The sequence below is a fragment of the Pseudophryne corroboree genome, chromosome 2, assembly GCF_028390025.1.
Source record: "Pseudophryne corroboree isolate aPseCor3 chromosome 2, aPseCor3.hap2, whole genome shotgun sequence".
Lineage (NCBI taxonomy): Eukaryota > Metazoa > Chordata > Amphibia > Anura > Myobatrachidae > Pseudophryne > Pseudophryne corroboree.
In genome coordinates, this window is record NC_086445.1 from 371,297,858 (window position 1) to 371,324,978 (window position 27,121).

A 27,121-nucleotide genomic window follows, 5' to 3' on the forward strand; every position below is an offset into this window, starting at 1 on the left:
TATATATATATATATATATATATATATTAAAGCTTCAAGACTTGCAGAAAATAAAAATCTGAGGCCTTGACCCAGGAATGCTCCCGAGGACCAGAGCCACAATAAATTGGCAGATTTCCCCGGCGGAAGGGGAGTTCAGAATCTAGCTAATTTCATATTCTTACTGTTGTTGTACCTTATTAAGATACAGAGGATTATGAGATAAAAAAAACTCTTGATGATGAGGGGATTCAATAGGAAAAAATGAAAGACATTGGGGTATATTTACAAAGATTCTTGTTTTTGCCATTTTGAAGGGTGTTTTATCTCGAATGGTATCGGGTGCATTTTACTGCAAGCTTCTGTCCTTTGTATAATCCACGTACTTGGCAAAACAAAAAATGAAAACCTGGCCACGCACTGAAAGGGGTCCCATGTTTACACATGGGACCCCTTTCCCCCGACTGCCAGGACCCCCCTGACTCCTGTCAAAGAGGGTCCCTTCAGCCAATCAGGGAGCGCCACGTCGTGGCTCTCTCCTGATTGGCTGTGTGCTCCTGTAGTGTCTGTGAGGCAGCACACGGCAGAGATACAATGTAGCGCCTATGCTATCAATTGCATCCAATGGTGGGAACTTTGCGGTCAGCGGTTGACCGCGAGTAACCTCACCGCTGACCGCAAAGTTCCCACCATTGGATACAATGGAGCGCGTAGGCGCTACATTGTATCTCTGCCGTGTGCTGCCTCACAGACACTACAGGAGCACACAGCCAATCAGGAGAGTGCCACGACGTGGCGCTCCCTGATTGGCTGAAATGACCCTCTTTGATAGAGTCAGGGGGGGTCCTGGCAGTTGGGGAAAGGGGTCCCATGTGTAAACATGGGACCCCTTTCAGTGCGTGGTCGGGTTTTTGTTTTTTTGTTTTGCCAAGTACGTGGATTATACAAAGGACAGAAGCTACACTGGATTATGTGAGTATAATTTTTTTCACAGGTACCCCGAGGATTCTACATGGAAAAGAGGACCGAGCCTCATGTGAACATAGGTAAGTATGTATGTTTGGAGGTGTGCATGTATGTAATAAACTTATACTTTCACGGTGTATGTGTCCTGTTTTTTGGGGGGTATTTTTTAGTAGTAGTACTACAGGTACCGGCGGGCCCGGTTTTTCACCGCATGCTGGTACTTGTGGTTCTCCAAGTACCAGCTTGCGGGGGAGGCTTGCTGGGACTTGTAGTACTGCTACTAAAAACAATATTCACATTTTTTACACTTGGCTATCAGCCCCCCATCCGCCGCCCTTGGATGGGGGGACAGCCTCAGGCTTCACCCCTGGCCCTTGGGTGGCTAGAGGGGGGACCCCTTGATTTAAGGGGTTCCCACTCCTCCAGGGTACCCCGGCCAGGGGTGACTAGTTGGGTATGTAATGCCAGGGCCGCAGGGACCACTATAAAAGTGTCCCCCGCCTGTGGCATTATGTACCTGGCTAGTGGAGCCCGGTGCTGGTTTTAAAAATACCCCTACGCTTTTTGTCCCCCGTATTTTTGGAACCAGGACCAGACGCAGAGCCCGGTGCTGGTTGATGAAATATGGGGGAACCCCTGTCATTTCCCCCCCCATATTTTGTCAACCAGGGCCGGCTCAAAGAGCCCGAGGCTAGTTATGCTTAGGAGGGGGGACCCCACGCAATTTTTTTTCTGTTTTTACACTAAACACACCCTTTCCCATAGATAACCATGCACAGATCTCACTGATCCATGCATGGTTATCCAAACTCGACTGGAAAAAGCAGGTCTATTTTTTTGCTAATTTTTTTAACGATTCGCAAAAAAATAGACCTGCACTTGAGCACTCAGAGACTAACACCCAAATAAGAATGAATAGTGAATACCCGTATTGTATGTAATAACTGCTGCGTTTGACCGATGGTCTATTGATTCGTATTTCAGAACTTTGCCAATCAAACCATTATGAATAGACCAGACACTGCCGAGTTTTCTGTTTAGTGAATTCCCAGATTGGGACTTAGAAAAAAAAACACAAATCGGCAAAACTCTGATTTTTAGTTAATATTGGCCATTGACATTATAAGTAAAGAAGAGAGAAGTTGCAATTTAAAGCTACTGGAATCACCAACTCCAATATTTTGAAAGAACCACACAAGTGGGAATAAACCTCCCACCAGGAACTTGAAGGCAAAGATGGACATCTTGTCTCCTAGACTCACTGACTACTCCTGACTGCAGAGAAGACATGTTATCTAAATTCATTTACACGTAATCCAAAATTTAGAGAAGTCTTGAAAAGGGAGATGCACTGCCAGGATAGCTGAAAATGGAATGGATGATGAGGTGGGCAGATAGCGATCCTGCATAAAGAAGAAAAAAGTTGACAGTGGTTATTTTTGAACTCCATACAAGAAAACAAGTCACCCAATCATCCATAATAGCTAAAATGTACACTCATAGAAATCTCTTGTTTGATTTGAAGCAGTAGAGAAAATGGGATAAACAGCATTTGTTTACAGTTTTCGAGAAACAGGACTCAAATTTGTAAACATGGCCCAATAAAATTTCCTTGCTACAATCATGTTAGTCAATCATGCAAAATTTGTGGCTTTTGCTTTAATTATATGTGACCCTCTGGTGGAAGCCCCAGACAAGATCTGAGACCTTTGTGGTGTGTTTTTTATTTTAGTTTTTGTTTCCTTAAAAAGATTTTTCTTAACTATTTTTCTTCTTTACCAGTCACTGGGGAAGTGGAGGGAATTACTCATTGGGGCAGTACTCAACAGAGACAGGCAGCCTAGCGGACAATCAAAGTAGCTGCCATGCATCTTCTTTTACATAGAAATGGCCGTGCAGCTCTGTCTCAATTATGTAATCATTAGAGCACAAGATTACCAGTAAGCACTTTCCTGCTCACTGATCTAGTTCTACTCTGAGAGACTGAGTGAGTCACAGTTTCTAGCCCAAGTAAGTATATTTTTTACTAGATCTCCACAACATTATTAAAGTTATGATACCTTGCATTATGGAATAAACCAAACAGTTCAGATGTTAAATATACAGATGTGTCCACTTTCATCTAGCCTCCCTTCACGTTGGTAACAGAGTGTTTTTTTTTACATTAAAAAGCTTACTTGCAAAATGATGCAAATATGACACATAAACAACTTTTGCTTGTAAAAATTATATGCGGCAAGCCTATATTCTGTGTATGATGGCAGTGTACATCTGCATACGAAATGCTGTGCTACAGTGTTTTTCTAAAAAACACTGTAAGACAGCATTTCATATGCAGGTACAGACACAGTCACACACAGAATATAGGCATGGCACATATCATTTTAATCAGTAGTCTGCTTATTCATAGTTGTATAGGACCTGTAAGCTCAGTCATGCCAGGCGTCTCCCGCTGTGTAGCATATTGAGGCAACATGTATGAGGACACATCTGTAGCAATGGTATTAATTTGAAACGTAAGTAAAGGAATTACAGAGAGTCATTTCATTGCCTGCTACCAATGATTTATGTTGCATTTTAGAGACTTCTGTGTTATTTATTTTCATTTCCATAGCAAAAACCTTATTGTCACTTTAAAGCAAATTTCTGCATGCAAAGCATACAAGTCCATTGTTATTTACATGTCTGAAGCCAAAATAATTATTCCTAAATTAAATGTTCTTAGAATCACACACTTTATAGGGGCCCTTTAACAATGCTTCAAGGCTATCCCAATAGTAAATTGTTTATTTTGTACATGTCTAAGCAAACAAAGTTTTATTATGACCCCTGTATGGCCATTTGACTAAAAAACTATATTAGAAAAAATTGTAAACATAGAAATATAGAAGAATAGAATTATACTGCAGAAAAGAACCACTTTGCCCAACTAGTATGCCCATTTTATAACATTATAATAACTTCAAAACCCATTTTATCCTTAATTATTTGTGAGGATATACTTATGTCTATCCCATGCATGTTTAAACTGATCTACTGCCTTAGCCTCTACCATCTCTGATGGGAGGCTATTCCACTTGTCCACTTCCCTTTCTGTGAAGTCATTTTTCCTCAAATTTCCTTTGAATTTACCTCACTCCAATTTCAGTGCATGTCCTCGTGTTCTAAATTTATCTTCCTTTGAATCCCTCCTGTACCTTGAAAACCTCCTTGATATATTTGAAACTTTCTATCATGCCCTCCCTTTCACGTCTTAGACATTAAGATATTTTACTATTTCCGGGTAAGATTTGTGATATAGGTCATGCACCATTTTTGTTGACCTTCCTTGTACTGTCTCTAATGTATTTATATCCTTTTGGAGATATGGTCTCCAGAACTGAACACAGTATTCTAGATGAGGCCCTAATAATGACCTATGCAGTGGCATTATTACTTTTTGTTTCCTGCTATTGAGTCAACTCCCTATGCAAATAATCATCTGACTGATGCTTCCTTTTTAGTGCAATTAAAACTATATTTAGTCTTTGGGTGTTTGAGACCCAAGTGCATGATTTTGCATTCTTTGGAATTAAACTGTAGTTGCCAGCTCTTGGCCATTCCTCTAGTCTACCTAAATCATCATTCATTTTTTTTCCACCCCTGGTGTAAGGAATAATGTATTTTATCACGTTGTTAGCCAAAACAGGATTTGAGATTAACCCTTTGAGAAGACTTCCTGAAAATCATCCAGATGGTGTTGAAACCTTTATTTGGTAGCAATTTCATGAAAACATTTATGTACCTGGGCAACCAGGACCTGTTCTTCCATGAGACGACGTATGTGTCTCTTGATATCTCTTTCTGAAACATATATCCACTATGACACAATGAAATATTACATCTTTTAAGGAAGTTTGAAGGTCCCATGAGTCCTTTGTGCCCAATTCATTGCTAATATGATATGAAAACCCTTGCCAAAAGTTTAAACCAATGCTTTCTTGTTTTATTAAAACTGAACTGCATGGCAAGTGGACTACAGACACTGGTACCAGCACAATAGCCCTTGGTGAAAGGCTGATACTTAAAAGAATATTTATAGTTAAAAAAGCAAAGGCAGTAGTGCATATGAACAATGTTGTGTCTGATACCAAAAAGTTTTGTTTCAGAAGGAATTACAAGAACTGATCTCTGTTGAATAAGCTCTCTCGGGTATACAGTACATAGACAACACAAAACAGTAAAATGCATTTCTTGGCTCTTAGGCAGCATTAAATATTTAGAACTACCTATCTCAAAGTCTTCGGCAAGTGTACTGCTTTGGATGAATAATATTTTTAATACAGACAAAATTGCAATTACCTGGTAATATTTAGCTAGGTCCCTACATTTTATTATAATAAGACAGAATGATTAGACTAAATTACCAGTGTTTGAGCACCTGTATCCTTCTAAATATTTAAATACAGTATTTACTTTGCTATAAAGATACTCATGAGTCTTTTATTTCTAATTTTTTGAGTATGTGGCATTATCGAAATAATGTTACTGAGATGAGTAAAACCTGATGTTCTTTTAGTGACCATTTAGTTGTTATTAACTTTTTATAAATATATTTAGAGAATGCTTCTGACTAAGGTTTGTTTCCCCTCTTTAATGTCACATTAGCCAAATAAGTATACTTTAAAATAATAACAAGGCTATTTATTAACTTTTTATAAATAAGATATTTTATTACTAAACGATAGTAGTAATTTCTATCATATTGCACCAATGATCTCAGTGTAATTTACAAAATAGGTTTACAGTATCCAAGCAATCTGAATTGATTAGTGATACATTTAAGCTTAGAAACAGGTAATTCAAGTAATAAATATCCTATTAACTAATACAAAATATCTAGTTTATACTCTTGTGGGGAAAACAGAAAATAAATAATAAATTATTATGAAGTAATTTCTTAATGGTATTCAGTTAGCAAGCTCAAAGTTGTAAACTATTTTCTGCTGAATTCATGTAAACACTCAGACTTTTATAGGGATGCCTTAGTCTCTTACGTTATAGAGAACTGTGACCCTTTCAGCATCCTGTCCCATAATCAACACTAGAGTAGGGTCTATATTACTGTCCAGCTCCCACCAACCAAAGTTGAGTGCTGTAGGACACACTAGGTAAGGGCTGTAATATTTTGTCCAAATAGACAACAAAGGTATGATGAATCAGACACATAAGTGATTGTATGACTGATGCTTCACTGTCTTTTCAATATCTGAACCATTGCTTTAATAAATTCCTGGCTCAGCAACAAATCTTACCCTGAGGCCATAACACTTCAGATAAAGCTAAGAAGAAAAACCCACATTCAATATGGTGATACAGGTATATTTACAGTATATTATCATTACTGGGTCCTACACTCACTGTGTCAGGTGTAAATTGGCTACAGTATATCCAACCGCACTAAGCAATGTATATATCATTTAAAATACAATACACAATAAATGCAAGTAATACTTAGCACTTTTCACTACCCATACATTTATTAAGAATTGTTTATTTATTACTACTTTACCACCTCCTTTCATAAAGTGCCCCCCCCCCCAAAAAAAAAAAATAACAACATTAGACCAGCCCCGTCCTTGCAAGCACCTGTAATTGATAAATTGTCTTCAGCAACTTGCAATGTTTGTGTAATAAAGTTTTTCACTCAAACATATCAATAGATAGAGCAAAGGTTTTTACAGTGATTATAATACCACACTGGCCAGCATTAACAGAAAGTATCACAATTATTGTATGCTATATTTGCCTCTACATTTAACCTCAGAAATTTGCATGTTGTTCTCTAAATATTTGGGGCAATACGTAATAGCCTGCGAGGTGCAAGCTGTTCAGTAATGTCTGCAAGTCTGCCCGTATTTTTAAAGTTGCAATCATTTACAAGACAAATCTGACCTGGTTGGAGCAATGTTTTCTTACCATGTATTGCCGTGTACTGTAAGTCGCTGTTTTCTTGTTTTGCATATTTGTTTATGTACTTTGTCAGACACTGTTGAAGCCTTGTGTCACCATATAAATAAAGGATAATAATAATAATAATAATAATAATAATTAGAGATGAGCGGGTTCGGTTCCTCGGGATCCGAACCCCCCCGAACTTCACCCATTTTACACGGTTCCGAGGCAGACTCGAATCTTCCTGCCTTGCTCGGTTAACCAGAACGCGCCCGAACGTCATCATCCCGCTGTCGGATTCTCGCGAGATTCGTATTCTGAATAAGGAGCGGCGCGTCGCTGCCATTTTCACTCGTGCATTGGAGATTGAATGGAGAGGACGTGGCAGCGTTCTCTCCCTGAAAAGCTCCGTAATCTGTGCTCAGTGTGCTGCAAATATCTGTGCTCAGTGTGCTGCAAATAATCTGTGCTCAGTGTGCTGAAAATATCTACGTTCTCTGCCTGAAAATGCTTTATATCTGTGCTCAGTGTGCTGCAAATATCTGTGCTCAGTGTGCTTTATTGTGGGGACTGGGGACCACCAGTATATAGTAGGAGGACAGTGCAGAGTTTTGCTGACCAGTGACCACCAGTAATATACGTTCTCTGCCTGAAAACGCTCCATATCTGTGCTCAGTGTGCTGCAAATATCTGATCAGTGTGCTGCATTGTGGGGACTGGGGACCACCAGTATAAGTATATACATGATGTGGCCATTCACTGTTACCTGGTGACAGAACGTATACTGGATTCCCCCACAATGTAACTTTATATCTGTCATCTATATACATGATGTGGTCATTCACTGGTACCTGGTGACAGAACGTATACTGGATTCCCTCACAATGTAACTTTATATCTTTCACCTATATACATGATGTGGTCATTCACTGGTACCTGGTGACAGAACGTATACTGGATTCCCCCACAATGTAACTTTATATCTGTCACCTATATACATGATGTGGTCATTCACTGGTACCTGGTGACAGAACGTATACTGGATTCCCCCACTATGTAACTTTATATCTGTCACCTATATACATGATGTGGTCATTCACTGGTACCTGGTGACAGAATGTATACTGGATTCCCCCACAATGTAACTTTATATCTGTCATCTATATAATAATTATAGTAGTACAGTACAGTACAGTACAGTACAGTAGGCCATTGCTGTATCTTGCAGCTCTGTGTCACTGGAAGTATCCATTCCATATCTGTGCGGCATTTTTGTGAGCAGTATCTATATAGTATTACAGTGCAGCATTTTGGTGACTAACAGTATATAGTTGTACAGTAGGCCATTGCTGTATCTTGCAGCTCTGTGTCACTGCAAGTATACATTCCATATCTGTGCAGCATTTTTGTGATCAGTATATATATAGTATTACAGTGCAGCATTTTGGTGACTAACAGTATATAGTTGTACAGTAGACCATTGCAGTATCTTGCTGCTCTGTGTCACTGCAAGTATCCATTCCATATCTGTGCGGCATTTTTGTGAGCAGTATATATAGTATTACAGTGCAGCATTTTGGTGACCCAACAGTATATAGTTGTGTACAGTAGGCCATTGCTGTATCTTGCAGCTCTGTGTCACTGCAAGTATCCATCCATTCCATTTTCTTCCAGTGATTTGGACCAATAATACCATTGATTAGAACAAATAATTCCAGTGATTTTGTCATTTTCTTCCAGTGATTTGGACCAATAATACCATTGATTAGAATTAATAATTCCAGTGATTTTGTAATTTTCTTCCAGTGATTTGGACCAATAATACCATTGATTAGAATGAATAATTCTAGTGATTTTGTCATTTTCTTCCAGGGATTTGGACCAATAATACCATTGATTAGAACAAATAATTCCAGTGATTTTGTCATTTTCTTCCAGTGATTTGGACCAATAATACCATTGATTAGAACGAATAATTCCAGTGATTTGAACCAATAATACCATTGATTAGAACGAATAATTCCAGTGATTTTGTCATTTTCTTCCAGTGATTTGGACCAATAATACCATTAATTAGAACGAATAATTCCAATGATTTTGTCATTTTCTTCCAGTGATTTGGACCAATGATACCATTGATAGGAACAAATAATTCCCGTGATTTTGTCATTTTCTTCCAGTGATTTGGACCAATAATACCATTGATTAGAACGAATAATTCCTGTGATATTGAGGTGTTTGTGTCGCTTAGCTTAGCCGTCCAGCGACTACAGTGCACCTCTTTTTCTCTTTTCTTTGCATCATGTGCTGTTTGGGGCCAATTTTTTAAGTGCCATCCTGTCTGACACTGCAGTGCCACTCCTAGATGAGCCAGGTGTTTGTGCTGCCCTCTTGGGTCGCTTTGCTTAGTCATCCAGCGACCTCGGTGCAAATTTCAGTACTAAAAATAGTATTGTGAGGTGTGAGGTGTTCAGAATAGACTGGAAATGAGTGGAAATTGTGGTTAGTGAGGTTAATAATACTATAGGATCAAAATTACCCCCAAATTCTATGAGTTAAGCTGTTTTTGAGGGGGTTTTGAAAAAAAAACATCCGAATCCAAAACACACCCAAATCCGACAAAAAATTTTCAGGGAGGTTTTGCCAAAACGCGTCCGAATCCAAAACACGGCCGCAGAACCGAATCTAAAACCAAAACACAAAACCCGAAAAATGTCCGGTGCACATCTGTAATAATAATAATAATAATAATAATAATAATAATAATAAATTACAGTAGATGGCCACTTAGGATATGCAGCTGAAAAAATAGGATTTTAATTACCTACCGGTAAATCCTCTTCTCGTAGTCTGTAGAGGATACTGGGGTCCACATTAGTACCATGGGGTATAGACAGTTCCACTAGGAGCCATAGGCACTTTAAGAAATTGATAGTGTGGGCTGGCTCCTCCCTCTATGCCCCTCCTACCAGTTTCAGTTTAGGAAACTGTGCCCGAGAAGATGGACATACTTAGAGAAAAGGATATAAAAGAATAGTTGTGAGATTCAGAACCAGCACACACAAACTAGAGGATAGCCAAGCTAACCAAACTTTAAACAAGGAACAGCTACTGCTGAGCCAACAATACTTAACCAAGTAACAGTGCACGAAGAAATGAAGCACTGGGTGGGCGCCCAGTATCCTTTACGGACTACGAGAAAAGGATTTACCAGTAGGTAATTAAAATCCTATTTTCTCTTACGTCCTAGAGGATACTGGGGTCCAAATTAGTACCATGGGGATGTACCAAAGCTCCCAAACCAGGTGGGAGAGGGCAGAGGTTCCTGCAGAACTGTTTGACCAAACTGAAGATCCTCAGAGGCCAAAGTATCGAACTTGTAGAACTTAGCAAACGTGTTCGAACCTGACCAAGTAGCTGCTCGGAAGAGCTGTAAAGCTAAGACACCCATGGCAGCCACCCATGAAGAACCCACTGATCTAGTTGACTGGGCCTGTACAGATTTTGGACACTGCAAACCTGCCGTGGAATAAGCATGCTGGATAGTAAGCCTGATCCAGCGTGCAATTGTCTGCTTTGAAGCTGGACACCCAATTTTATTGGGATCATAGAGAACAAACAATGAGTCAGATTTTCTGTGACAAGCTGTCCGCTTCACATAGATCTTTAAAGCCCTCACAACATCCAAGGACTTTGAAGTAGCAGAGGTGTCGGCAACCACCGGAACCACAATAGACTGGTTGATATGAAATGCAGACACCACCTTTGGAAGAAATTGCTGATGAGTTCTGAGTTCAGTCCTACCCTTCATGATAAATCAAATAGGGATTTTTGTGAGACAATGCCCCCAGTTCTGACAAACACCTCTCAGAAGCCAAGGCCAACAGCATGACGGCCTTCCAAGTAAGAAACTTGACGTCAATGTCCTGTAAAGGCTCAAACCATTCTGATTGCAGGAACTGCAACACCACGTTGAGATCCCAAGGTGCCGTAGGAGGCGCAGAGGGCTGTTGGATGTGCAGAACCCCCTTCAAAAATGTCTGAACCTCAGGGAGAGAAGCCAATTGTTTCTGGAAGAAAATGGATAAGGCCTAAATCTGGACTTTTATCTAGCCCAAATGTAGGCCCACATCCACACCTGACTGCAGAAAAAGGATCATCCCAGTTGCAAATTTCACCACAGGAAATTTCCTGTACTCACACCAAGAGACTTATTTTTTCCAAATACGGTGGTAATGTTTAGACGTTACCCCTTTTCTGGCTTGGATCAGGGCTGTAATAACCCTTTCTGGGATCACTTTCTGGGCTAGAATTTGACGCTCAACCTCCATGCCGTCAAACGTAGCCATGGTAAGTCTTGATAGACGAATGGCCCCTGTAGGAGAAGGTCATCGCAAAGAGATAGAGGCCACGGGTCCTCTAGGAGCATCCCCAGTAGATATGCATACCAGGCCCTTCTTGGCCAGTCCGGAGCAATGAGAATTGCTTGAACCTTTTCCCTTTTAATTCTTTTGGGAATCTTTGGGATCAATGGGAGTGTTGGAAACATGTACACCATCTGGTAGACCCATGGATTCACCAGTGCGTCCACCGCCACTGATTGCAGGTCCCTCGACCTGGAACAATACCGCTTGAGCTTCTTGTTGAGACGAGAGGCCATCATGTGGATTTGTGGCATTCCCCACCGACGTGTCAAGCACCAGAACACCTCCGAGTGAAGGCCCCACTTTCCTGGGTGGAGGTCGTGTCTGCTGAGGAAGTCTGCTTCCCAGTTGTCTACTCCCAGAATGAATGTCACGGACAATGCCACAGCGTGTCTTTTTGCCCAGAGGAGAATCCTTGTTACCTCCAACATTGCTGCCCTGCTCTTCATTCTGCCTTGTCAGTTTATGTACGTTACTGACGTCACATTATCTGACTGAACCTGAATGGCTTTATCTTGAAGAAGATGTGATGCCTGTAGAAGGGCATTGTATATGGCCCTTAGTTCCAGAATGTTGATTGGAAGAATGGCTTCCTGACTTGACCATTTTTCTTGTAACTGTTCCCCCTGGGTGACAGCTCCCCAACCTCTGAGGCTTGCGCCTGTGGTTAGCAGAATCCAATTCTGAATCCCCAACCTTCGGCCCTCGGTCAGGTGAGAAGTCTGAAGCTACCACATAAGAGAAATCATGGCTTTTGGCGACAGACGTATCCTCTGGTGTATGTGAAGATGCGATCCGGACCATTTGTCCAGCAGATCCAGCTGGAAGGGCCTTGCGTGAAACCTTCCGCACTGCAGCACCTCGTAAGTGGCTACCATCTTCCCCAGAAGGTGAATGCATAGATGCACCGATGTCCGGGTTTGTCTTAGAACATCCCGCACCATTGACTGGATCACCAATGCTTTTTCCAATGGAAGGAATACCTTCTGTTCCTCCGTATCCAATATCATCCCCAGGAAAGGAAGCCTCCGTGTTGGTTCCAGATGAGATTTTGGTAGGTTCAAAATCCACCCTTGATCCTGGAGTATTCAGGTTGAGAGGGCAATGTTGACTAACAACCACTCCCTGGATGGTGCTTTTATCAGCAGATCATGTAGGTATGGTATTATGTTCACTCCTTGTTTGTGGAGGAGAAACATCATCTCTGCCATTACCTTGGGGAACACCCTCGGTGCCGTAGATAGGCCAAATGGCAGGGCCTGAAACTGGTAGTGACGGCCCTAAAATGCAAACCTTAGATAAGCCTGATGAGGTGACCAAATTGGAATATGAAGGTACGTAACCTTGATATCCAGAGACACCAAGAATTCCCCCACATACAGACCTGAGATCACCGCTCTCAGAGACTCCATCTTGAACTTGAACACCCGTATGTACGGGTTCAATTACTTGAAATTTAAAAAGGGCCTTACAGAACCATCTGGTTTGAACTACAAACAGGTTGGAATAATAACCCTGGTTTTGCAGCTGAAGTGGAACTGGAACAATGACCTGAGTCTGTACCAGTTTCTGAATTGCTTCCTGTAAAGTCATACTTGCTTCTTGAGAAGCTGGTAAGACTGATTTGAAGAATCTGTGAGGTGGGAGTTCCTTAAACTCCAGTCTGTAGCCCTGGGCTATAAGATCTTTGACCCAGGGATCCTGGCATGACGTTGCCCATATGTGACTGAAAAATCTCAAACGGGCTCCCACCTGCCTGTCTTCCAGACAGTGTGGTCCACCATCATGCCGAAGGCTTAGATGAAGCAGAACCGGGGTTCTGTTCCTGTGAACCAGCAGTTGCTGGTTTTCTGGGTTTACCTCTATTGCCTTTGAAGGCCGTAGAACAAACTTTGGTTTTGTTTTTAAAATTTGCTGTTTGAAATGACTGCAGAGTTTGAACAGTGTAGGATTTTCTAGCCGGGGGAGCTGTGGAAGGAAGGTATGTAGACTTACCCGCCATATCCTTGGATATCCACGTATCCAGTACAACTCCAAAGAGAGATTCACCTGTGAAAGGTAGGATTTCTGCGCCCTTCCTGGAATCTGCGTCCACAGTCCACTGGTGCAGCCACAAGCCCCTGAGTGCTGACACTGCCATGGCAGTGGTGCGTGCATTGAGTAAACCAATTTCCTTTATGGCCTCCACCATAAAGTTAGCAGAATCCTGTATATGCTGTAGGAGTAAAATTATCTCCCCCTGGATTAGGAATCTAACCCGTCAATTAGATTACCCGACCATTTAGCAATGGCCCTAGAGATCCATGCACAAGCTATAGTGGGTCTCTGGGCCACCCCCGCTGCTGTGTACAGAGATTTGAGAGTGGTCTCAATCTTGCGGTCTGTAGCATCCTTCAAGGAAGCTGCCCCAGGAACCGGTAAAACTATCTTACGTGACAGCCTAGAAAACGATGCGTCAACTATCAGTGGGTTTTTGCTATTTTTTCTGTCATCCTGAGGGAACGGGAAGGAGGTGAGTAACCGTTTTGGGACCTGAAACTTCTTATCAGGATTTACCCAAGAATTTATTTCCTTAGATGCAGATGAAAGTAGCTGAGGATTTATTTTTTACAATAAAATAAGGTTCCTCATTTTCCTCTGTCACTTTGTCAGGGATGTGAAGGACATCTCTAATAGCTTATATCAGGGCCTGTATTCCCTGTGACAAAGCGGCATCCCCCCCCCCTCCCAAGTCCACCTCACCCTCCTCTGGGTCTGTTACATCATCATCATCATCATCGGTATCAACCTGCATGATTTGGGCCAGAGTACGCTTCTGTGGACAAATGGCAGGGGTCTAAGACACTGGAATAACCACTGAATATCTATTCATCAGATCATCAACAGATTGCCTTAAGTATTGCGTCTCCTTCTCATTTTGGGATAATTTATTCAAAATATTTGAAATCATCCCTTTTAATGAATCTAACCATACTGGTTCAGATCCACTGAGAATGTGTATTATCCTGAGTACAGACAGTGATCCCCCAGATTGAGAAAAACACTGCTGTACATGATACACACTCCTTTGGCATAGTAAATGTAAAGAAAAACACACACACACACACACACACACACACACACACACAGGAAATTAAGGTAAAACACAGTTAACCCACACAGAGCCCTCTAGGGAGAGACAGAGTTTATTGGAGCCAGCCAGGCAGCACTCCTATAGCTAAAGTACAAATTCAGCTGGGTCACAAACTAAGTACCCTTAATAGGGTTTAGTACACCAATATTGCTTTCCCCCCCCTTTTGCTATGACCCTCTGGTACCACTGAGGTGCTCTGGAGTCCTTGTGGAGGAACTGCGCTTCCCTGCCAGTTTGTCTGTGTTCAGCTGCAGAGGCCAAATGGCGTTGGTGAGCTGCTGGATTTGCTCATAGTGAAGTATTGCCCCCTTAATGGCGTGCGGTCTTCCTATTTTTTATACTGGCTGAGGTAATTTCTGTCCTACAGTGGGTTAAAACCCCTGTAGAAGGGCTACCAGTGTGTATATATGGATGTTGTGGCTTCAGCTCGCCCCTCACAGCGGAACACACACTCTGTATGCCTCTGAAGCCTGGAGCCGCAGCCTGCTTGTCAGCGCTGCACTCCTACCCTTGTGCAGCCATTACAGCCGGCGACCTGCTAACCGGGACGCCGACCACCTACTCACCACTCTTCATTCAGACTCCGTTAGGGGTGGCGGCATGCTGCAGGTCTCTATGCTCACCGTGGTGGTGCTTGCGATTAGGACCCTCAAGAGCTCAGTGTCCTGTCAGCGGGGAACGGGACCATTAACCCTAGGGAGGTTGGGCCATTTCCCACCTAAGTCCCACGAAGCAGGCAGTCTGGTGCCAGCCAGACCTGCCTGAAGACAACAAACAAGAAAATAAATGCAGAAAACTCTTCAGGAGCTTCCCAAGCATGACCGGCTCCTCCGGGCACATTTTCTAAACTGAGTCTGGTAGGAGGGGCATAGAGGGAGAAGCCAGCCCACACTATCAATTTCTTAAAGTACCCATGGCTCCTAGTGGACCCATCTATACCCCATGGTACTAATGTGGACCCCAGTATCCTCTAGGACGTAAGAGAAAGGATGATCTTTTGGTGACAAGGAGGCACCAGAAGACTGTGTTAATTACTCTTACTTTTTTTTAGAATACATAGTTCCATTTTGCTCAGTCACACACAATATAACAGTGTCACAGCAAATTAATCAACACAGTCTACTGGTGCTTAGAAAAGATGCCCAGCATTAGTAGAGTTGCACAAGACCTAGTGGCTCACTCACCTCAGGCATCTCACACTACATGGCGTATTAAGGCTAGATATATGAGGACAAATCTGTATGTATCTGAGTATGATGTAATTTCTGAAAGGATGCAATTTAACCCTGTTACTCTCCAGGTGTTCTCCAATGATCAAGAGAAAATATGTACCAATATACTGTATGTCATAAGTTTAATTTGTGTGTTGTGAAATGCAACGCTTTATGGGGGTCATTCAGAGTTGTTCGCTAGCAGATTTCGGTTGCTGCGTAGCAATCAGGCAAAAAATCGGCACTTATGCGTATGCGGCGCAATGCGAACGTACGTCGTACTATTACAACTAACGATGTAGTTTCACACAAGGTCTAGAGAAGCATTTCAGCCGCACTGCTGGCCGCAGAGTGAGTGACAGGAAGAGGGCGTTTCTGGGTGTCAACTGACCGTTTTCAGGGAGTGTTCGAAAAAATGCAGGCGTGCCAGGAAAAACGCAGGCATGGCTGAGCGAACGCAGGGCATGTTTGTGACGTCAAAACAGGAACTGAATAGTCTGAAGTGATCGCAAGCGCTGAGTAGGTCTGGAGCTACTCTGAAACTGCACATTTTTTTGTAGCCGCGCTGCGATCCTTTCGTTCGCGCTTCTGCTAAGCCAAAATACACTCCCAGTGGGAGGCGGCATAGCGTTTGCACGGCTGCTAAAAACTGCTAGCGAGCGAACAACTCGGAATGACTACCTATATTCCCAAATTGCTGAGCCAGAGCTGGGTAAAATGTGTATGATTATGTCTACTCTGGATTACATTTCTATGCATATGATGAAAAATGATTATGCCAATTTACATGTGCCAGGGTCTGAGAGTGACAACAAGGGTAAAAATTAGTCTAATGTGATTCCAGCATTAGCAGTAGTTGCCCAAGAAAGAGCAGCACAGATAAACTCCTCTCCTTTAACCTCTGAAGGGCTGGGAGGTATCATGGACAGGGGGCAATGACATAACACCAACCCCCAAAGCCGCATCAACCCCCCTCCCTTTCAAAACCTTGCACAAACACAGTCACATCCACAGGCACACATCCAGCCAAAAACCCTCCCATTTACCCAGAACTAATGTGATACTTTCAGATTATACCAGCAAACCAGTGACGTGCGGTGGGGTGAGGCAGGTGAGGCAGAGCCTTTCCTGTCATACTAACGTTTTTACCAGAGCTTTGACTGCATAATGTATATGAAAAATACAAATAATCTGTTTGAAATATCTTCTTTGTATTATTCTAATCATTTTTATAGCCAAAACACTGGAGTAAAAAGTCTATGGCAGGTGAAGCAGTGCCTCACCTGGCTAACTTTTCGCACATCTCTGATCAAAACTCACCAAATTTCCAGGAGTTTATAATGCTGCACCTGTGGATAATGCCCACATGTACCCTTTGGCTCATATATTGCATTTAAATCTGGTTCTGGGGCTAGCCAGTGCCTCCTGAACCATTTAGCTCACCGCACGTCCCTGCAGCAAACTGACTCCTCCTTAGATGTAATGAGGATGTTGGCTAGTCAGCTTCTTCAGGCCAGGGATCCTGATACAGTGCAAAGAGAAAAATATGCCTCAGAGGTACTCCTAGCGGGAATTTCTGAGAGACAGATGGTAGTGCCACAAGTTTATCATAAAGGATTGTTACAAGTGGCACATGAGGTCCCCTAAGCAGGATATCTGGGTATTGCAAATAACCCTACAAAGTTATAAGTACCAGGAAATGATGCAAGCAAAATGTACAAAAATGTTTCTGATTGCAATTCCTGCCGTAGTGTTGGGCAGAATGCAGTACAGTGGAGCAGTGCATGAACAGTGGCTTCATAGCAGCCACAAAGGACAGAGATACAGAGTGTCCAGGTTCCCCACTGACCCCCTCCCCTGCTTACACTCCCACCCAGACATTCATCCCTGCAGGGTGGTATTCAGTATACCGGTTGTTGGGATCCTGGCGCACAGTATACCGGCACCGGAATACCAACAACCGGCATTCCAACACCTTTTCTCCCTCTTGGGGATCCATGACCCCCCTGGAGATAGAATAGATAGCGTGGCACATGTAGAGTGCCACCATGCCCGCAAGATGCTCATTTGCGCTCACCCTGCTGTCGGCAAGCCGGCGGTCGGAATCCCAGCGCCGGTATGCTGGCCACCGGGGACCCGGCCACTGGCAGCTCATACCAAACCCATCCCTGCAGATATCTCATTAATCTCTTTCTTCACTTCATCTAGTCTGCTGGATAACCTGAATGAAATGTTAGATGAGAATATATTAGGTAATACTGTGTGGAAGGAAGGTGTGTCAAGTTCTCAGCCTGCACTGTTGAAAATCCCATTCTCTGAGTCATTGTCCCTGACTGATTACCATTTTCTTTTTTAAAATATGGTGTCCGATTGTATGCTTTCCCTAATGACAGGTAAATATGTTGTACTAGACTCCCTCTCTCTCCTGCTGTAGGTACTAAAAACATACTATAGAAGCATACCACGTTTACTCATTGGTACTGTGCAGGGAGATGGAACAAAAGCAGAGTGAAGAAGGGAGGTACTTCCTACCTGAACCAAAGTGTCTTCAACATTAACCCCATTTTTTTCCCAGACAGAAGGGCCAGCAGAGTCCCCTAGGAACTCTATATGAGGCATATGCAGCTTTCAACAATATCGCTAGGTCATTACCAGACCCACTTAAACAGTGTTCTAGCCCAAATTACTGGGGCAGGTCAGACCTTTAAACAGAGAAATGCCAAATTGTCATTGGTGAATTGCAGTACTTTGGGCACTGAGTATAGGGAGGTACCCAGAACCAGAAAAGTTGAAGCGATAACAAGGTAGCCTACTCCTAAGACTAAAAAATAGGTTACATCTTTTTTTCACCATCCAGCATAGAAAGGGTGCAGAACACGGTAATGATGGACTCTTTTGGCAAGGTGAGGAGGTGGTCAGTGAGACACAAGTTGGACATGTGGGTCCCTGCTCCCTGTGCCCATGTTTAAGGGGGATCTGTCATTGTAAGGCCTAGAAGTAACCATGAGATATATGTCAAAACGTGCGTGTGTTCATTATGTGATATTGCCCTAAAATGTATCAAAATGACTGGTGTCCTGTATGTGACCTGTTGAAGTGCATCAGAGGTGGTCTTTTGCAGAGAGACAGTTTGCAGCCTCTGGTCCCTTTTGTAGCTCAGCATACGCAAGGAAGTGAGACAACAATCTTCCACTAGTCATAAAGATTGCAGGGGAGATGTACTATGGGGGTTATTCCGAGATGAATGCAGATGGGTGCATATGCAGCCAGATCTGCGTTCATCTCTCCACATGTTGGGCCGCCCAGCACAGGTCAAGGCCTCCCAGCATGTGATAGGCCACCTCCCGATGTGTTCGGAATTTAATTGTGAATGCATCGGAACTAAGGTTGACCCCTGGCAACGCAGCCTGACTGTGCTGTCAGTGGGCATTTTTTTTCAGAGTGGTTGTGTGTGACGTCATGCAGCCACTCCGAAAATGGTTCCACCCCCATTTGCCCCATCCCCCAATGCCATGTAGCTGCCCAAAAAATGCCCGCTGCTATCAACCAAATTGCAGTCAAATCCATTGGGGATGCAACCGCAATGTGTGTAGCCGTGCAGCACGCACACACACCCACACACACACATATAATATATATATATATATATATATACACACACACACACACACACACACACACATGCTGAAAGATAAGGCAAGAATTGACAGTGGTTAACAATATGAAACCCTTTACAATGTGTGTGTTATTCTTGCTTATTTCAATGTAACTAGAACAATATGTAGATCAATAGAATAAAATAACTATGCTGTGTCCAGCAGTAATAAACACACAGTAAAATGAAACCTAACTATAAAAATATGGCCAAAGCCCCTACTGATTGTATTGTAAATCTATTTAGTACATTTGTAGGAAAGAATGAGCAAGTCAGTAAATAGTACTTATAGAGATGAAAGCCCCACTGAAACATATCAAGAATCAATTTAATTTATTTATTTCCTTTTCCATAAAAAACACCTGCCAGTAGAGATGAACGGGTCCGGTTCCCACACGAACTTTGCAATCCAAGTCCAGATTCGACTCCGGCTCGGGACATCCCTTCTTACTCGGATCCCAAATCGAGGCAAAATATCATCATTCCGCTTTCAGATTCTTGTGGGGTTTAGGTTCTATAAAGGTCCCTGGTGATTAGCGCGATCTTCACTCCAGCTGTGCAGAGTGTACTGGATGGACATGTCCATCTCAATACGGTGCTGTCTGGCATGGGGCGGGTGCTCTGTCTGCTGTATCTGTAAGGGGTGCTCGCTGTATCAGTCCAGGTGGGGTGCTCTGTCTGCTGTATCTGAAAGAGGTCCTCTGCTGTATCTCAAAGGGGTGCTCTGCTGTATCAGACCAGGTGGGGTGCTCTGTCAGCTGTATCTGAAAGGGGTGCTCTGTCTGCTGTATCTGAAAGGGGTGCTCTGTCTGCTGTATCAGTCCAGGCAGGGTGCTCTGTTTGCTGTATCTGAAAGGGGTGATCTGTGCGTCCATCCAGGGGCACTGCCGTAGTGTAAAGTGAAAATAATAAAAGCTAAAAACAAAAAGCCTAAAAATATAATTATAATTTTTTTTTGTTTGTGCTGTACCCCAGTGTACTATACAATTTTTATTTTATTTTCATAAGTACTGTGACACTGCCGGTCAGACCACAGTATATTATTATTTCGTATTCATACACGGATTTTGCGACACTATTGGTGAAGGTCAACTGCAGTGTTCAATTACTATTTGTGACACACACACGTATTGTGTGATGCTGTGGGTGAGGTGGTACCACAGTAATATATTTTATGTGCTACTCATACCTGTATTATGTGACACTGTTGGTGAAATTAAACCGCAGTGTTTAATTACTGTTCCTAGTGGGTGGGAGGGCTCAAGGACAATTCCATCTTGCACATCTTTTCTTTGCATTATATGCTGTTTGGAGCATTGCTGACTGTCTACTTGTGTAGACGACAAACATTTGTATAGTTTATTAAACTACCACCCTGTCTGCCAGAGCCGGCCCTAACCAATATGATGCCCTAGGCAAGATTTTGGCTGGTGCCCACTAGCACCACCGCTGGTTCTGCCTCTGACCTTGCACCTCTTTCCCAGCACCATCACCCCTCACCCATAGCAGTCCTTATTTTGGTGTTTGTACCCCCTATATTTTAAATAGGAACAGTTGGCACATTTGGCGCACAGCCCAAAAAGGGGTGTGTTTTTGCTGGCAAGGGGCATGGCCACACAATAGTTACCCCAATTCCAATTACGCCACATAGTACTGCAACTTCATTCACATTTGATCATGCGATAGTGTCCATAATTCATATTACATCCCACAGTAGTATCACTTTACCTTATAAACGTTACTCCTCACAGTAGAGCTCCTTATTCACATTACATCACACTGAATTGCTCCTAATTCACATTACATCACACCCTATTGCTCTTTATTTACATTAGATGACACAGTAGTGCCCTTTCTATACGCAATGCCACACAGTAGAGCACCTTATACACCTAATGCCACACATTAGTAATGCATTTATACACATAATTCCACACAGTAATGCCCCTTACACATAGGAGACACATTATTAAAGTCCTTATAAACATAATGCGCCTTACACATTATGCCAACCTTTATTAATGCCCTTTTACACATAATGTCCTTTACACATATGCCGCACATTATTAATGCCCTTATACACATAATGACACACAGAGTGCCCAGTACACATTTGCTGCACATTATTAGTGCCCCTATACACATAATGACACACATACAGTAGTACCCTTTTACACATATGCCGCACATTAATGCCCTTATACACATAATGACACACATAGTGCCCCTTACACATATGTTGCACATTATTAATGCATTTTTACATGACACACATAATGCTCCTTACAGATATTCCGAACACTACTGCACAACCAACCCACTCACATGCACACAACAATCACACTGCCACTAACACATGTCTCCTCTGCAACTCTGCCTCTGCTTGGATACAGATGTGTCCTCATAAATCTTCCCTCAATGCTAACATCTGGCACCTTTTTTTTATGAAAAGGCATCTTATTTACATTGCTATGTGGCTAGGATGCACAAGCAGCTTCTGCTGATTAAAATGATATGCAGCATGCTTATATACTGTGTGAGACTGTGGCTGTATCTGCATATGAAATGCTACACACAGAATATAGGCATGCCACATATCATTTTAATCAGTAGAAGCTGCTGATGCCCCTAGGTATATCAAATGCCCTAGGCAATTGCCTGGTTTGCCTATGCCTATGACCGGCTCTGCTGTCTGCCACTGCAGTGCAATTCTGTTTCCTAGATGTACCATGTTGGAAGTTTAAGTGCCACATGTTTGTGCCGCCCACTGCTGTCGCTTAGCTTATTCATCCAGCTACCTTGGCGCAACCTTTTGACCTAAACTGGATGAAAACAATATTGTGAGGTGGTTAAAATTGACTGGAAATAAGTGGAAATTATTGTTATTGCGCTTAATAATACTGTAGGAACAAAAATAGGCCCAAATTATGTTATTTTAGCTGTATTTATTTATTTATTTATTTATTTTCAAATACAGATCCAAAACAAAAAACAGATTCAAAACCCGCAAGGGAGGTTTTGCCAAAACAAATACAGATCCAAAAGACGAAGGAGATACAGATCCAAAACAAGAACCCAAAACCCGAGATTTGGGCTGGCGCATATCCCAGCTTGTGAAACATGTCAGCGAACACAAAATATCTAAAAATAAGGAAAGCTGCATAACTTGAGAATAATGACTTAATCAAGTGATAACTGAAAGACCAAGAATAGCACTATGAGGAACATTTAAATGCTAGCTAAAATGCCAAGCACAACTTGGTAAAAGCTCACTTTAGCCTGAGAAAATAGGATGAAGATAATAGAAAAATAGAAAAAACAAACGGGCTCAGTATGTTTCACCACTGGACGGGATGCCAGCAGTCACACTAAAGCCACCGGAATTCCTATGTTTGAAATGTCAACAGGGGCGAGGTTAGTATGTTACCACCTCTCCCCTACACTCTAATACTAACCTTCCCCTCCCCGCAGCCTAAACATAGCCTCAAACCCCCTCAGCCTTTCCCATCTCCCCCGGGTGGCGCCTAAAGCTAACCTTCCCCCGCCCGGTCCTAACCCGGCCGCTATACTGTCAGGATTGTGGCATCAGTCTCTTGATCCTGTCAGGATTCTGGCATTGACATTCTGACGGATGTCGGGATTCCGACTTCCATGATCCTGTCAGCCGGCATCTTAATAGCATCCCAAAAAAACATTGTACATGACAGTAAATGTTTAAATACTGCACACAAGGCCCACCACGTGGATATCTGTTTCCTATTTTCAGATTATAATATTAGTTTGCAGTTTATATTTATGAAATTACAAAATAAAAGATACATTACAGGGGGAACATATCTTGCTGCTTCCCATCATACCCAAGAGAACTAAATAAATGATGCGCCACAATGTCATGTCCCTTTGGAGATGTCCTCTGTAGCCTAGACATAATGTTAATTATAATGCCAGCAAATATTCCTGGGCACAGCTGGAGTGACTGTGAAGAAAGTAATATTCATTTCCAACTATCACAAGCTTTTTATAATCCAATGATCCTGAAACAGCAATTAGCATTTTTTCTTAAAATAAATGTAAACCAACACTAAAATGAATTTAAGAATATGTGCTCTTTGTCATTTAATTTAACTCAAAACAACTATAATCCAAATACTGTATATTTTATTAGCATCAATCATATTAAACTTCTACTATCACATTTTCTAAATAAAAATAAATAGTTATTAAAAATGTAGCTTAAGCTATTCTTCATAGCGGGTTGTTATGATACAGTTGACTATCAAAATAAAGGAGACATTTTTAAACCCAAGTATACTGCACAAAGCAGATTGAGTGCAGGTGTCAAAGACAGATGGGCTTCCCATTTCAGTTAAAAACTGCATAGATCTCTTCATTTGTCTCAAAGTATTTCCCAACTTGATGCCTGCACTTTGCCCTAGATCTGAGCATCTAATCCTATTCTTTTTTTCCATTTCTGGCTTTGGGATGTATTCATTTTACTACACACAGACTATGACTTATTACTTGTACAATAGAACTTTTCTATAGATTTCTTTATTCCTTGAGTTTTCATTCCCCGACAGACAAATGTGTCAAATCAAACTATCCCAAATTCCTTCTTGACTGAATTAGGCTGTTGTACCCATTACCACTTCTTTGCACAGTTCATGAAAAGCTCATTGGAGTTGGAGAGCGCTACTGCACAAACTTAGGTTCCTAGATTGAGACGTCATAACACTTACAACCAGTCATTTTACTGTGTATGCATGGCGCCATCTTGTCAATGTGTTAGAGAGCCACAATGGGAGACAGGCGTCTTCCACTTATTGCCAGAGAGATCAACAATTACTGCTATTCCACAGAGAGCTTCTACTTCAACTAGAGAGCTGAGTATCACTTGCATCCAGCATCACTACCCAGATACAGTCACTGACTGGTGACCTGTATGCTCCACTCAGGCTTAGCCCCACCCAATAAGTCTGTGTACTGTATAATCCTGATTGTCAGTTCAGCTTTACAATCACATAATAATTAAACCATACCACTAGTTAAGTACTTCCCTGTTTGTTGTCTCAGGGCATACACTGGTGTGCACATTCCCTCTGTCATACCACAACCAACTGTACACACATATTCCAACAAAGCTTACAATTGTTTCCTTTCTGACAGAGTTCCACCAGCATTTGGTTTAATTTCTAGTGGAAGAATGGTGTGAAATCCCTAAACAAATTTCCTAAATAGTATAGAATTTACATTGTACATTGGAGGTCATTCTGACATGATTGCACGCTAGGATCAGGTCACTACTGCGCATGCATGTGCACCACATTGCGCAAGGGCGTCGTACGGGTACAAAGCGGATCGTTGCTGAGCGATGGATTTAACGAAGAATCCATTCGCACAGCCGATTGCAAGGAGATTGACAGGAAGAGGGAGTGGTTGGAAAAACGGGTGCCTGACATCAATTCCGGACAAGAACAGGCTGAAGTGATCGCAGCGGCTGAGTAAGTTCTGAGCTACTCAGAAACTGCACAAAACTTTTTTGTAGTGCTCGACTGCACATGCGTTCGCACACTTGCAAAGCAAACATACACTCCTCTATAGGTGGCGACTATCTGTTTGCAGTGCTGCAAAAAATAGCGAGCGAGCGATCAACTCAGAATGACCCCCATTGATCCTGTTCTGATTGCATAATTATACTCACAACAGTTGAAGACAGATTGTAACCTGATATCATTTTAGTTACTAAAACATTCTAATAAATACTGGAAACATAAATTGGCACTAAAAAGGTTAGCTTCATTACAAAATTAGGACAGTCTGCTTTCTGTATCCCTTCAAAAAAAACAAATATCAGTATGATTTGGGGAAGACAGTTCTCCCCAGGTGCACCAGTCAAAACACATAAGGTATCACATAGAGATCAGTGGGTCCAGTTCTCCGGGAATTGGACCCACCTGATCTTCATGATCTGAATCAGGATCGAAGTCCGGCTAAGGGTTTCCCGTCTGACTGGGATCCCAAAACAATGCAAACGTCATCCTCCCTCTATCAGATTCTCCTGGGTTTTGGATTCTATAAAGGTCCCCGGTGATCACACCATCTTCACTCCGGCTGTGGAGCTTGTACTGAACTGACATGTCTGTGTGGTCTCCATACAGAGGTGCTTTGTTGCCCATCCAGGGGTGCTATTGTGTTGTCCATTAAGGGGGTAGGGCTGCTGTGTCCTCCAGGAGTACTCTATTCATCCATAAAGGGGTGCTGTGTCCTCCAGGGGTTCTCTGTAAATCTAAGAGTACTATGCCCCAGTTTAAACAAAATAAAATCTAAATATATAATTTTAAAAAATATTTTTTTTTTTGGTGTTTTACCCCAGTTTACTATACTGTTATTTTTCTGTGACACTGCCAGTTAGACCACAGTGTATTGTGTACATGTATACATACATGTATTGTGATACTGTGTGCAGTCCATGCTTTTTTATACATAAGGGGGTGTTGTGTCTTCCAGGGGTGTTCTGTCAATCTAGGGGTAGTCTGCACCAGTTTAAACAAAATACAAGCTAAATATATAGTTTCAAATATAGATATATTTTTTTGTGATATACCTCAGTGTACTATACTAATATTTTTCTGTGACACTGTCGGTCAGACCTCTGTGTATACAGTTATTGCAATATTGTTAGGTGTTCCATGCTTTTTTATACATAAATAGGTGCCCTGTCAATCTAGGGATGCCCTACCCCAGTTTAAACAAAATAAAATATAAATATATATTTACATTTTTTGTGATATACCCTAGTGAACTAAACTATTATTTTTCTGTGAAACTGATGGTCAGACTGCAGTGTATAATCATACACATTTTGTGACACTATAGGTGGAAGTGAACTGCAGTGTAATAAACATTTTGAGTCATATATGTATTGTGTGACACTGTAGGTGAAAGTAAACCACAGTGTTAGATTATTATTTCTGACTCTTACACGTATTGTGTGAAACTGTTAGGATAAAGTAAACACCAGTGCTAGATTATTATTTCTGACTCATACATGTATTTTGTGACACTGTAGGTGAAAGTAAACCAGTGTTAGATTATTATTTTTGACTCATACACATATTGTGTGACACTGTAATAAAAGTAAACTGCACTGTTCGGTTATTATTTCTGACTCATACATATATTGTGATAAATTGTGATCTGTGCTTTACCCAACTTCATTCATGTTTGTTGATAGATAGGGAGGAAATATAATTGAGAAGAGAGAAAGCACATACTAGTGCTGTAGGTGCTGCCACCAGTGATGATGATACAAGGCCATCAACCTCATGTTCTAAGGATAACGCCCAAAGGCATAGAAGGCTTAAGTCAGGGCATGTAAAATCAAAGAAGCAATATAATTTTACAGTGGTAAAGAAAAAACATCAAAGATAAAGTTAGCTACAGAAAAGCATAACATTGGTAATATGCCATCCACCACACAATATGGCAAGGAAAGGCTAAGGCATTGGCCTTTATTTATGACTGATAGTTCTGCCTCTTATAATGATGTTAGTCCTTCTCTCTGAAGAGGTGTAAAAAAATAAACTCATGAAGGCACAGGAACCAACTGTGTGCTCAGAAACATCACAAATCCCTGAGGGGAGTTTGTGTCTGAAGGTGCCATGGGTAAGCCTGACCTTTCCAATACTGTACTCAAAGAGGAGGCTCCTTTGTCCATTTGTGTGCCCTCTGAAAATTATGGAATGAGCAGCACTGGTCAACATGCTGACATTGAAATTGAGGATGCTTCTGTGGAAGTGCACCAGGATGAGGAATATAT

The 27,121-nt window shown here is 41.9% G+C and overlaps 1 long non-coding RNA gene across 1 annotated transcript in view; it reads right to left on the reverse strand.

Annotated features, from left to right (window-relative positions):
* Positions 1-2,064: 2,064 nt before the first annotated feature.
* Positions 2,065-27,121, reverse strand: part of LOC135050815 (uncharacterized) — a 75,413-nt gene continuing 50,356 nt past the window's right edge. The window contains exon 8 of the long non-coding RNA XR_010241845.1: positions 2,065-2,348. This is a non-coding gene — a long non-coding RNA (uncharacterized LOC135050815). The remainder of the gene's footprint in view (positions 2,349-27,121) is intronic.